At 33.5% G+C, this 13,090-nt stretch overlaps 1 protein-coding gene across 1 annotated transcript in view; it reads right to left on the bottom strand.

Annotated features, from left to right (window-relative positions):
- LOC124356798 (thrombospondin type-1 domain-containing protein 7A-like) overlaps positions 1–13,090 on the bottom strand; it is a 591,350-nt gene that overhangs the window by 219,789 nt on the left and 358,471 nt on the right. The window contains 1 exon segment of the mRNA XM_046808007.1: positions 3,845–3,881. The gene's annotated coding sequence lies outside the window, so the exon portion shown is untranslated.

Below are 13,090 nucleotides of genomic sequence, written 5' to 3'. Positions count from 1 at the left end.
AATATTTTTCTTCAACAACCAACTGAGCCCTCTTCTTCAGGAAAGCCCGAATATGGTATAAAAGTATTTTTTATTTGGAATCCATACTCGTGGTACATCTACTATATTTTAATTCTTTTCCAAACATGATGTAAAATAACTATAAAATTAACACGTTCATTTCATTAGGCTACACATATTTTTATCACACGATACATTTAGTATATTTATTTACAAACTAATTTATTGTAAAACTTCCTCGTTGACATTACGTTCACCCAATAGACAAATGTGCGCCAAATGTTCGCTAAGGCACAGCCAAATCGCATGGAGTAACACGCAATCTCATAGAAATCGATGTTGCGTATGATTAAATGAAAGTTCGTGCAAAATGTAAGTCTATACGTCATCGTTATTGTGTGGACAGACGTAAATTAAGGGTTACCAGCCAGTGCCAGTTTTAGCACTACTAGCGCCCTGGGCGAGATTTCTTCGGCGCCCCCTAACTGCAATTCAATTACATACGAAAAAAGACTACCGGCACCCCTTTTCGTTCGGCGCCCCTGGGCGGTCGCCCAACCGCGCTCTACCCTAACGCCGCTCCTGTTACCAGCCCTTCGTGTGATTGCGTTCGCTAACTCTCAATCAACTGGTCGGTACCTTTAAAAAATTACCGGTGCAGTTATGTATGTATACAAGTTTGCAATAATCTAGTTTAGTCAAAACTTTGGAGTGAACTTAATACTTTAAATTCAGCGTTGTTGTTCTAAAAGTTCATTAAAATTAAAAATCAAAATATCTTACCACATTTAAGCTACTTGGGTCATACAGGGGCCAAGACTTGCCTGCAAAGCGGGCAGGGTTGGCCTCTAGAATGAAATAATTCAAAGTCCTGTTGCATAAGCTGTACAAAAATCCTTTTTTGTACAATCGTGTGATACTTTGATTGTTTCTAAGTGATTGATGATGTTATTGTCCAGAGAAATCAATGATAAAATATAACGGTATAGAAGAACCTCTCCAACAGTAACATTGTGATGGTGCCACAATTGTTGGACCAGACTGTACGCTTATCAGCCGCCTCTCACAATAGACCTCATTCATCAAAGTGTTCACAGCTATACAGCCTTCCACGCTCCCAAAACTTTTCAAGTAAAAAAATCTTTTTATATAAGGCAATATATTGCCACTAAAACCACATGCTTGTATATTGTGGCGAGTTTAATAAAGAGATTTATCATAATATATAGATAAGTCAGCTTTTAGTAGTCTAATAGTCCAGTAGCCAGGAGCCGTTTCCATTTTATAAGAACGGTATAGAAAAAAGTAAAGTAAAGATGTCTTATTATAGTATCACTAGTATAAAGGAATACAACATTTTCCAATATAATTTTTTATTTTGTGCAAGGCCTTTCTGAATCAAAGATTCCATAATCAGGCACTTCTCAAATTATTGAATTTGTGATGGAAGCCTGATGATGGAATCTTTGATTCAGAAGGCCTTGCACAAAATAAAAAATTTATAGTAGAAAATGTATTCCTTTATACTAGTGATACTACAATAAACCGTTTTTCTAATACTGTAAGATTCTACATTAAAGATGTCTTATTTTACCAGGCGAAGTTAAGGCTAAGAAGCCCTCTCTAACACTTAAACTGGGGATCAACGGCTTAAAGGTGACTTCCGAACCACCACCAACGGCCGGGCAGGCGGGCTGTTTGCAAGGACAGGATCGCTCAGCGGTCACCCATCCAAGCAGCAACCACGCTCGACGTTGCTTGATCCGGTCTTGCGATAACCGTTGTACCCGCTACACAGCGCCATTGGCAACATCTGCATTACATCTGCAGTGCATTGGTATCTGGGTTTTCTTGAGAAAATAGAGAAGTTTTTCTTAAACAAGGAATCGATTGTCAACCTCACAAGTTTTAGTGGAGGGTATCGAAAGAGTAAAAATATATGAATCAATAACTTACTCAGACCAAATGTTTATAAGTTTAAAAATACACCGATCGCCAGAAACTAAAATAAATGTTAAATATTCGTTGGCTAACTGTATTTCGAGATACTGAAATTTGTGATTTTCAGTTTTTTCTATTTAGATATCTATATCTATATGTGTCTGATAATCGGTTATAAGTGTTTTAAGCAGGGAAAATCATATAAAAAAACATGATGGAATCTTTGATTCAGAAGGCCTTGCACAAAATAAAAAATTTATAGTAGAAAATGTATTCCTTTATACTAGTGATACTACAATAAACCGTTTTTTCTAATACTGTAAGATTATACATTAAAGATGTCTTATTTTACCAGGCGAAGTTAAGGCTAAGAAGCCCTCTCTAACACTTAAACTGGGGATCAACGGCTTAAAGGTGACTTCCGAACCACCACCAACGGCCGGGCAGGCGGGCTGTTTGCAAGGACAGGATCGCTCAGCGGTCACCCATCCAAGCAGAAACCACGCTCGACGTTGCTTGATCCGGTCTTGCGATAACCGTTGTACCCGCTACACAGCGCCATTGGCAACATCTGCATTACATCTGCAGTGCATTGGTATCTGGGTTTTCTTGAGAAAATAGAGAAGTTTTTCTTAAACAAGGAATCGATTGTCAACCTCACAAGTTTTTAGTGGAGGGTATCGAAAGAGTAAAAATATATGAATCAATAACTTACTCAGACCAAATGTTTATAAGTTTAAAATACACCGATCGCCAGAAACTAAAATAAATGTTAAATATTCGTTGGCTAACTGTATTTCGAGATACTGAAATTTGTGATTTTCAGTTTTTTCTATTTAGATATCTATATCTATATGTGTCTGATACTCGGGTTTTAAGTGTTTTAAGCAGGGAAAATCATATAAAAAAACATCGTTTCATATTTTTGACCCCTTTGATGCTCTTCCATTTCAGACTCCACCAAAACGGTCGCTGCTGATTGACGATTAATTTATTTTTTATCGGTTTCAAGAAAACGCAAGTTGTGTGCTTATACAAATAAAATTGGCTCTTTGAATATAATATTTTGTAAATTAGCTCATTTATAAGGGGAGTTTTGGTTTGGTTTTTGATTTTCTCTATTAATTAATCAAAAAGAATAACAGAATAAAATAATCGTAGTTTATTGCTTACTACTTGGGCTACGGAATTAAATATATATATATATATATATATATATATATATATATATATATATATATATATATATACTAAATCATAATATACAAATCGTGCACATGCATTGCTTATGCAAAGTTCAATTATAAAACAAATTGAAATTGAAATACATGTGTGTTAATTAAGGAATATTTTACAAAAGATAATACTAAATTACTGAATATCCTCAACAAATGGTTTCAGTAATTAGTATTAATCAAGGGAGTTCAGACAGTACTGATAACTTGTGTGAGATTAAGCTAATTACATAATTCTGGTGACACAGTTTGGTTTATTGATTGAACAACTATTGGCAGAGAGACATCTCAACTGTAAAAGTTACTCTCATTGTTTTCAATCTCATATCTAATTAAAATTCAACAAGAAAAAACACAACATGGGAGCATGTTTCTTGTTATTGAGTATTGTGAAAATAATAATGTAAAATTCAGTGATAAAGTGCTGCAGTTCCTTTCTCAGATACATTTTAAATGGAGGTTGTAAATGCGATAATTATGTAAATGCCTAGCTGTAAGAGTTATATACAACCGTCAAAAGTATAAATAACTTTGTACAACAAAGCATTTGTTGTTTCCAGTTTCTCATGTAATAATATGGAAAATAATTCGAAAATGTATTAAACCATAAACTTTTTACAGTATTAAAGTAGTAAATTGAAACATGGATTATTATTATTTTAGCTTACCTTAAATTAATCAGTAAATCCTAGAACTGCAGATGACCTGAAACATAAGAATTAGAATTATTAATGAGAAGAATAATTGCTTCAATTAAATTCACTTTTTATTTTCATCTAAATCATTATCTCTAAAGCTCCTTTCAGGCAAACGAGGTGTATCTCTTATAAATTTGAGCTACATAGAGTAGCTGTACTTGGGTAGCAACAGACCTACGTCCATTCTGAGTGTGGATGTACTCGTATGGTGGAGTTGCAAGAGTACAGATGAATATTATCATGACGAACAATTTTCTTTCTCCACAAAAATAAAATACAAGCTTTCGGCTTAAAACTCATAAGATTAAGGTATGTATTTGTTATATTTGTTATTATTATACTTTTGACACCACTGTCTTGGATACCTCGTTAAAACCTTGTACGAGCATTGATCATTGTGTGTACAACGCCTCATGGACAAAATAAACACTAAGTGTCAGGACTACTCGACCAACTTGCATCTATCATCATGTATCAGGATGACCCCGAACTGTAGGAATCTGGACCACTGAGGACCGACCTCTGAGAGCTCCTGTCACCTTACAGTTCTTGGCAATAAAGAATAGTGTGAGCCCAGATCTCTAGAAGTCTAGGGTACATATTAATCAGACATCTCAGGTGTTAATGGTGTATAATGGGTTCAAGTCCGATCTAAAAAGTTTTCATTCTAATTTTGACTAAAAATAATAAAGTATAGTACTAAATGAAAACGTAACTAAACCAAGCATTTTCGACAACTTTATTAGGATCTAAATGTTCACAAGCAAATAATCAGTACTATCCTGAATTAACTATAAAATATCTATAATTATTTTAAAATATTTATATATTTTTCAAAGTTGTTGTTTATGTTATAGTTGTTTATAATGATTTTTTTATGTGAATTTAAAATAAAATTATTTTTTAAACACAAATTCGATTTTCAAACACGGTAAACGTCAGTGAGGTTTTGAATTTATTAAAAAAAACTTACGTACATTTTTATATAAATCTATAATATTTATCAAAATTTAGTTATTAAGCTATAAATTCTCTGTCTTATTCCACTGTTTCGTATCAAGCTCCAATGTCATCGTATAAAGTAAAAGACAATGTCAGTGAACGAAAGGAGATGGCAAAGCTCCTTCCTTCTAATGACAAATACAATTACCGTCGAAACCACAGAATCTCGTCTGTAATTCCAAATTAAACCGACCTCGCCCTGCAGTAATCCCCGTAGACGTGTCTGACTTCTCAAGCATTCCCCTTAGTGGAACTTTTGCTCCTCGATATTTGTTTGGTTACCAAGATGAATGTATGTTCATCGACCAATCTGATAAATAACACAAATTATTTGAAGAATCATATGAAGATATTGCTCAGTTATTCTGGAAAACTGTAGTAAACATACTCATACTCAAGTCCTTATTTGTCGTTTCTTCAAACATTTAGATTGAAATTTGAGAGCTCACAATTACAACACAAGATAAAGTACTATTGGATTAGAATTTTGTGAGATATATACATGTGAGATGTAAAACAACTCTTCTGAATCGGTGGCTGATAAAACAAGATGGGTCCCAGTTGATGACCGACCGATCTAGGACGTCGACTTTGGATCTGAGTTGTTAATTCAGAGATAAAGCAGGTTTACATCCTGTCTGTGATCGTTAAACTTTTCAGTATTACCAACCTTGTCCTGTACCGACTCTCCTTCTTATTCTGTCTAATAAGATCCTCTCACAGGCCAATGACCCATTAGGACGGCCAGAAAAGACTGAAAGGAGATCGGCCTCTCCGTAAAGAAACTCATATATATATTGTTAGTAAATTCACTAAGGAATTTCTGGATAAATATGAAAACCTAAAGATCAACATTACAAAAAAGAATATTTTAAAATGAAGCAACAGTATTTTCCATTGTGAAATATTTTTGACAGGCAATATCAATTGGTAATAGAAAAGAAAAGATAAATATCAGCATGCTTACAACTCTTCAAAGCCCAACTGCTATGCAATGCAAAAAACCAATAAAATCCATGAATAATTATCGTATCTGCAATGTTTTTTTATTCCTTTATCTGTAATAAAGTTGTAATCGAACTAATAAGAGTGGTATCGATTTTACAAAAATATTTTTAAATAATTTACGCAATACGGTACGCCATATTAATTTTTAACCCACTGTTGGAAGAGGATGCTGTAGAATACACGTTCAGCGACGGTCCAATCAAAATACATTATACAGGATCTATGATGTAATCTCGTTCTGTATTAGCTTATGAATATGGATTTGTAAATGCACCTACCATTACTCATGTAGTGATTGAATATTCAATACCGCCAGCTACTGCAAATGACAGTAACCCACCGAGGGATGATTTAAGGAGAATAGCAACGTTGTCAGCTGCGGCCGAGCAGAAATATGCACACAATCAACAACGAATTGGAAAGTTAAGTGAAATTATTTCAAAATTCTCATGGTACGAATTGTGTATAGCATTTACAATTATATTTTATAAAAATGTGATCTGTTTACTATCTAATATAATTTGGATATAAAATAATTATAAAAAATGTCTTCTGATTGGATTTGTCATCTAATCAATAAGCTGGATTGAGTTGGACTATGACGTTAAATCAGGTGATCGTTTCCCATTGGTCGAATAACATCTCGTTACAGTCTGTTCAGTCAGCATAGCGTCTGCTGGACGGTCCTCGGGAGTGGGCCTGTCGCAGTTGTTTGACGTAAGTAGTTTCTTTCTCAACAAAGTGCGGGTGTTGTCTCGATTGCCCCTTTGTAAATTCCATGTGGCTAGAGTGGTTCATGAAATGACCTAGGAAACGAGTCGCTGTCCCTATCTTGGAGTCGTTCAGAATGTGAACTTGAGAGTGGGTATCGCCAATCGCCCATCCAACCATGGACACCTAGTCAACTTCAAAGGAGTCCCGACGGAGGATTCGAGCCAGATGTGCCGCTTCGTGCGCCTGAACCGAGATCGACCTCGGTATTTATATCGTTCCATATCAACTGTTTTGTTCTATCACTACTTTTTCTCGAGTACCAAAGGAGTCAGATTGACTTGTGACTTACTAAACCTGATATTAAAAATCTTATATATATATACGTTAAATTATCAGTATAGCTTTGTAATTTTGCGTTTTTTATAGCTCAGTAGTATATACACGAAAAGAAATTTTAGGATAAAATTAGGTTAGGTGTGTAAGAGTTTAGGTGCGGATTAATGTATATCAGCTATATCGTAGTTTTTAAATGTTTGAGAAACCCCTAAATGATTAATTAAGTTGCATATCGATTAAAAACAATGTTAAATGACATAGTAGTAATAAATTATTTTCTTTTCAGTTGATGTTTTCGTTGATTTGAACTAGACTTTGTCAAAATTAATATTTTATAAATGATTGCTTTCCTTTTAGACTCCTTAGACTGTATTAAATATATCAGTTAACCTGTTAAACATGAGAAATAACGAATGCAGTTTATTTTTTTCTGGAAAATGTATGGATTAGCGTATTATTTAAGACAAGCAATGATATAAGCTACATTAAATTGTTTGAAAGTAGGAGGAGTTGAACAGAGTACGTGAAATAAAAGTAAATATAAAGAAAGGTGCATCCAAAACACATGCACCCATAACTATAAGAGCTAAAACAGATTTTATAAAGAATTTGAATGTTACCTACAATTATAAATCTCACATTGTATTATATATACAATTAAAACCATCACACAATTGATTTTTATGTATAGTGAGAAAAATGATTAATAATTTCATGGTTTATTTTTTCTACTACTAATAATGAATGAACTATAACTTTCCACCGAAATAAGGAATAATTGCACTAAACGAGAGTTTTTGTAACTGGTTAGAAGAGAATCAATACCAACCTGTGAAATCGTCAGACCTCTAATCATTGAGTGTCATTCAAGCTAACGAGTTACGAGTTTGATACGGATCAGCCATTTATTTCGAACAAATAATCCTCTTCATTATACATTTTCCATCTGAAATTGTCAAATATTATTGCCGTTTGATATAATAATTTACGAATAAAACATTTCTTTCTTCGTAAATTAAACGGATTTGTTCTACCCATTGAAAGGGACCTGTATGTTTGTTGTGATTATCATTATATTGACATTACCTGACGTTACCATTTGTACCTTAGTTTATTTATGTTTTAATACATTAAAGTTCATGTGACATATAAATAAATAGTAAATACGTATACGAGAATATTTTTATGAACACAAATAAATTCTGATATACACTGATTACAAAATAACTGAATGCCAGGATACAGGGTTATCATAAAAGAATGATACGGTTTCAGTAATTCGTAGGAAGATGGTAGGGAAATTCCTAGATGTTATATTGGTGTCTCTGAAAGTCTTAAGCCGAAAAGTTTATTTATAAGTTGTACTAACCTAAAAATCAGTTCTTGTATTATTGCTGCGGTGAGTGAGTGAGTTTCCTATGTTGTCAGATAAAGATAGAGAAAAATGTGTTTTATTGTTGCCTGAATTAAAATCCGTAATTTTAGTTCAACGTGAATTTGGAAGAGATCCACCACACAAAAATAACATTACACTTTGTTTTAAACAATTCGAAGAAACTGAATCAGTTAAGTAACAGAAATAAACCGGCAGACAAGTACCAGACGAAATGGTTGATCTAATCGGCAATTAAAAAGTCCTGGGATTCATCCCTCGTAGAAGCGTTGAATTAGATATTAAAAAAAGTTCATAAAGTTTTACATAAAAACTCAAACTACACGCTTATAAGATCCAGATACAGCAGTAATTGAAACCCAATGAATGTGTAAACCTTTAAAATTTCACTGTTGAAATGTTGGACATAATAAGTGAAAACGAATCATTTTTAGATGAAATAGTTTTTACAGACGAAGCTACTTCCCATGTGAGGGATGTGTTACGAATATTCACAATAATTTCACGAATAATTCACAAATATGGGGATCCGAAACCCACACGTAATTGTTGGAAAAAACATGATTCGCCTAAGTTAATGTTTGTTGTGGTGTGATGAAAAATCGCGTAATAAGACTTTACTTATTAGTCCTGTATCTTGACATGTTAACCAATTATTGCTTCCCTTAGCTAGATGAACTCCAAAACATTCATCAACTTCATGTCTAACAAGATGGTGCTCCCCACACTTAAGTGTATTGGTGACAGACGCTTTTAACGTAAAATTTTGAGATCGACGGATAGGCCGGCAAGGACCTATGCTGTGGCCTCCAAGGAATCTATACCTGACACCTTTTGATTTTTTCTTGTGGGGGTACATCAAAAGCGTTGTTTGATAATAAAACATCATGATCTGAAACACTTAAAACACAGGATTAATGAAGCAATGACTACCATGACCGAAGTAATGTTAACGAATATTTGGAGAGCAGTTGAGTATCTTTTGGACATTTGTCGAGTGACTAAGAGCGCACATATTGAAATCTATTCATTATGTAAAAAAAACTGTTACAGACGAGACATTAGATGAATAAACAACGTGAAACTGTAAGTACTTCGGTTTTTCTTTCAACAGTTTGAAATCGCACCATTATTTTATGATAACCATGTATTAATTATATATCCGACACATCAATGTATCCACTTTACAGTAGGAAAAATACTCGGACTCACTTAGCAGTAAGATTAACTGGAACATTTTAGAAGTAGGCTACTCTGTAACGCATGATTTTAAATCAATACGAGTACATTTTGCAAAATACAATAATATAGGAAAGCATACAAAGCATAGGAAGATTTCAGATTTCAATAGATACAAAGCATAGGAAATTCAATAAATTTTTCGGTCCAAAATATTTTTCTGGATAGGTTTTGGGTTTCAAAACCTACGGACATCTCGTGAACGGTTTGATGCGCAGCGTAGAAGTTTAACACCAAAGTTGGTTTTGTAAATAGTAAGACGCAATCGATAGCAGGGCGCACCGAAGAGGGGGAGGGGGGAGCGAACGGATTCTGTCCCCCCAACAGCATCTTTCCAGAAATCAATCCCCCATTTGTATATCATGGATTTGTATATTATTGTATTTTGCAAAATGTACTCGTATTGATTTAAAATCATGCGTTACAGTGTACCGTATGACGATAACACATGGGGGTGGTGACTTCTGAGGTCGTAGTAATAAATACTAGAAATACAAAGTTTACTTATAAGTTCAGTTTAATTACGAAAACTGAATAAAAAACGGTAGTCTGAGAACGGTTATTTCTAGAAGAGGAGTAGAAGTTGAGAAGTGGTAGCCATCTATTCAAACAACACGTGAGATACATCAGCTACGTAAACTCGCCTAAAACAAATTCGCGACGGTATTAGCCATTTAATGATACAAATTACTATTTATAACAACGTTCTCGTCGCCATAAGGACGACGCCACAACCTTTATATATCTCAATCAAGCAAATAAAAGATCTTCAAGGGTAAGTTACTTTACTATTCACATCTTTACTTTACGTTACATTCATTTTATACGTTTGGCATCAAAGGGCTAATTTAATAATACGAAAAGATAAATTTTACTTACGGACAAAGCGCGCGAGGTCTGATCGGTTACGTAGTTGGGCTGCTACAAAGGGTTAGAAGAAAAAAATTCATACGCGTGCCAATTAGGTAGTTACTCCGCCCAATAATTTAGTTCCGGAACATTGGATGTAAAATAATATTATATTTTACTGGCTGATTAGGTTGCGAAATTTACATTGTATGAAATTTAATTAACTAATTTACGGTACAACAGAGTAGCCTACTTCTAAAATGTTCCGGTTAATCTTACTGCTAAGTGAGTCCGAGTACTTTTCCTACTGTAAAGTGGATACTTTGATGTATCGGATACTTTTGGTTTGCGATGACTTTTACTCTTAGGACGTCGAGTAGCCGGTACAAAGTATCTTATGGTATAGTCCCAATATGATCAGTTGTCTTAGTAGTGAGTATGTTGCCAAGGTCTGAGCAGTTTTGAACTATGTTAGCTTGTTGTCATTCGTTGTCACTACGAGGCAACACCGCCCTGGGCAGCCTGGCGATTTGCACGTTACAATGAGCCGATTGCGGTAAATTAACAAAACGTGCTCAATTTAATGTGTGTTAAATATTTTAACTTTTTAAATAAGTTTAAAAAACTAAATGCTCAATCACCCAGTCTTGAATAAAAGTTAAGATAGTACTTTGATGACAACTTTATTCCCATACTATTCAAGATCCTAAAAATTACACATAATAACTATTTTCTTTCTTAATCAGGGGAAATATGTTTTAACTATGCCCCTGTGGAAATATAATTCATTCGGGCAAAGACGTGGCCATACATACGCATAGCCAGGAATAATTTGTAGATATGACCTACCGCAGAATATCTTCGCAGAATTTATTAGGGAACACACATGCGTTCTCACAGGGAGAATAAGAGCACTTCTAATAACTAATACTTACTACCAAATTCTGATTAATTAGTTTCAATGTTCAACTTATACTTAATATCAATACTAGACGGACACGGGACATTTTCAGGCAGTATATTATTATATAGTGGTGCAACCGGTTTCCTTTAGGTTAACCTTTTAGTTGTTGACCTATAAGACTCCTTGTGTTAAGATAGCTAAAGCAGAATAGGGTTATCACCTCACAAGGCATTCACAGACTGTTAATATAGCAATATTGCCATATCGAAATCAGACACACGGGAAAATAATCTAAGATACCTTTATGAATTGTTTAAAATATGAATATGAAAAAATACAAAAGGTTTATACGCTATATATATATATATATATATATATATATACATCTCTATATATATAATATATAATATAATATATATATATATATATATATATATATATATATATATATATAAAACGCTTTCCTTATATTTGCTACATTTTAATAAATACGTACAATTTTATAGGATCTGAAGTTTTTGTATTATTAAGTAGTAATTATTCATATACATCGTGAAAAAAAAAAAAAAAAAATGTATTTTTCGCAGTTTTTTTGGGCTTTGTTATAAAATCTCTTAATATACAAGGAAGTAAATTTATATACCTACAGGGGATTAATTTCCCAATAAAATCTGTAATTTTTCATGAATGTTAAAAATGTTTAATTTTATTTCTTTTTGGCTACGTTAAAAGAATAAATCAGCAATTAATAAAAATTTAAGAAATAGGAAAAGAAGTTTCTCCTGCAACCTCAGGAATCACTGTGGTCAAATGAAATCGAAATTATTCAGAAATAAATAAGTTCCTTCTCAGTTTTTAAAATTATTATACGGCCTCTTTTTGGATGCAGTACTGTAAACCAACATTAGAAAAAAACGAGGTAGAACCAAATTGTCTAAAATTGAAAATGGCACTAAGCGTTACACATCGGAAGTAAAACATTATTATTTAAGGCTGTAAAAGTAAGGGAATTTTTAATGCAGGTAATTACTTTGATTAATAAAAGTTCCAAGACAACTATTGCTGACAACGTATTTTGGGTGAAATAAAAATGCCTTGTTATTAATTAATTATTAAAGTTAATGGTATTGTATGAATGGCACAAACATGTTGTAGTACAATCAGAAATCTAGAGAAAGTTCATATTTTAGGACCAAATAGACGATTTTAGAAGTATGTTCGAAATGAAATTGAAACTTATCCACACAATATTAAGGTTCATAATATTCTCATTTCATTAAATTGTTGTTTACCGTTCAGTTTGATGACAAAGCAACATTTATTTAACTCAAACATCAGAGTTCTACCGTTTAAATAAATATAAAGGGGGCGATGTTTCCGCTAGAGTGGCTGCAAGCGGCATGTGGCTGAGCTAAACAAATTAGTGGCTCAATGGCGACTGGTGGCCCACAAAACCTGTGGCGAGCTAACCGGGCACTGCTGAATACTACAGAATTAAATGGGTGTCGAATTGGAGTTCCAATTTTAGTTTGTTTGGAAACGCATTTAAATAAAAAACATTCCACTTTATTATGATACAATACACGAAATATGATACAAAAAATTTCCATACTGGGTTTCCTGTTATTGTTCAAATTATGCTATTTTAATTTGAGACAAAACATAAATAAGTAAAGTAGACCACTTGCAAAAGCACTGGTTATTATTTTGTTCTCTTTGTACGCGTGTACAATCAATAATTAGGTTTCATCTCTTTGTACGCGTGTACAAT

The sequence above is a fragment of the Homalodisca vitripennis genome, chromosome 3, assembly GCF_021130785.1.
Source record: "Homalodisca vitripennis isolate AUS2020 chromosome 3, UT_GWSS_2.1, whole genome shotgun sequence".
Lineage (NCBI taxonomy): Eukaryota > Metazoa > Arthropoda > Insecta > Hemiptera > Cicadellidae > Homalodisca > Homalodisca vitripennis.
This window is presented reverse-complemented; position numbering and strand designations above follow the sequence as displayed.